General features: G+C 27.7%; 1 pseudogene; it reads right to left on the bottom strand.

The window, feature by feature from the left end:
* Window positions 1-1536: 1536 nt before the first annotated feature.
* Window positions 1537-1653, bottom strand: LOC145256568 (5S ribosomal RNA; annotated as a pseudogene).
* Between the last annotated feature and the right edge of the window lie 398 nt (window positions 1654-2051).

The raw sequence follows: 2051 nt of genomic DNA on the forward strand, positions 1-2051 counted from the left end.
GACTTTTTCTTTATTTGTTAATTTTTATTTGACTTTTTCTTTTATTTGTTAATTTTTATTTGACTTTTTCTTTTATTTGTTAATTTTTATTTGACTTTTTCTTTTATTTGTTAATTTTTATTTGACTTTTTCTTTATTTGTTAATTTTTATTTGACTTTTTCTTTTATTTGGTAATTTTTATTTGACTTTTTCTTTTATTTGTTAATTTTTATTTGACTTTTTCTTTTATTTGTTATATTTTTTATTTTACTTTTTCTTTTATTTGTTATATTTTTTATTTTACTTTTTTCTTTTATTTGTTATATTTTTTATTTTACTTTTTTCGTTTATTTGTTATTTTTTTACCTGGTTTGATTTCAGCGAATTAAAACTCAGTTAATGGGAGCGAAAGCGTAAACGGCGCTCGTAAAATACGTCATGCGTTGTCATAGAAACAGAGTTTAATATTGAAATGTAAACTGGATAGTTGTCCTCTATATGTTTCTATAGATCTGTCCATTTATATATATATATATATATATATTTGTATATGTATATAAATTTATATATATGTATATATACATATATTAATATATAAAGTTTTCTTGTTTAATTAATTTATTTTAAATTTTAATTTTCTGTTGTTTTGTAAATTCTTATTTATTTTTTTCAACTTTTATTTCAACAGGTTCCTATGCTAACTATCAAGTAGAGATTTTGTCATGAGGGAGTCTTATATAATTCAATGAACTGTGTTTATTTATTTAATTCATTTATAGAGAATGATTTAATATGCAGGTGTATCTTTATAATAGAGCCTTGTTTATATATTTTATTTTCTTTCTATTTATTTATTTTCCGTTTTATCTTTGTGGTATATTTATTTACTAATTTTTTATTATTTATATTTTTCTCTTCTTTTTCTAGTATTATATCCACTCTTCTGAAATACAGAAATAACATACGCCTCTGTTGAGCGATAAATCTAACAAAGAGGGAAAATTGTTGTTTATTTGGTCGGAATCTATATATCCAATATATATATATATATATATATATATATATATATATATATATATATATATATATATATATATATATATACAGGGTGTTCTAAAAGTCTTGGGCACATTTTGACATTGAATATCTCTAGAACTAAAAAACACATCTGGTATATCTGGTATATTTTGGTATAGCCTTACAAAAAACTTTATGCATTTAGCTTTAAAATGGCACCGCTTTCATCTTACTACCATTCACAATTAAACAGTTATGCGGACTTGGAATGTGCCCAAGACTTTTGGAACACCCTGTATATATATATATATATATATATATATATATATATATATATATATATATATATATATATATATGAAGGCTTCCATCAGTCTTGACAGACTATGGATACCCACTGTAAGGGTGCCTGCGCGTGAAATTTGTGTGGCAAGACTTGCGCAACCTCTAACCACGCCTCTCCTGAGTCAACATTGTTGCATACCAGTGGCAAGTTGAGGTACAAGACGACTGGAAACAATGCCGAGATAAGCGGAGAGCACATACAGCGCCTAGAATTCCCAAATGGTCACCCATCTGGTATTAGCCAGGCTCAACGTTGCTTAACTTCGGTGATCTGACGAGAACCGGTGTGTCAACGTGATTATGCTATATATATATATATAATGCTTACATTAAATGGTTTCATGTTTTGTCTGGAGCGATTTCCAATAAAAAAATAACGCAAAAAGTTAAAGAGAAAAAAATTAGAATTTCAAAGTTAAAAAATAACTAACGATAAGTATTAGTGTTCCGACATACAAAGCAGCAATTCTTCCCTCTTTGTCAGAAACAGCGCTCATGGAATTCATGACCGAAGGATAGCATACAGGAAGCAGGAAGTCGAATATGTCGACGTAGCGTCTTACGGCGTGATGAGTAAAGCAGTCAGAAGCTATATAGCAGTGATTCTCATTTTATTCCGAGCGACGTCGTGGTTTTTTATGGAAATTTTTCCAGACAAGGCATAAGGCCACTTAATGTAAGAAGCTAAGGTATACTAGACAACGAAATA

The sequence above is a fragment of the Euprymna scolopes genome, chromosome 32 (genome assembly GCF_053919585.1).
Source record: "Euprymna scolopes isolate OS-2025 chromosome 32, ASM5391958v1, whole genome shotgun sequence".
NCBI lineage: Eukaryota > Metazoa > Mollusca > Cephalopoda > Sepiida > Sepiolidae > Euprymna > Euprymna scolopes.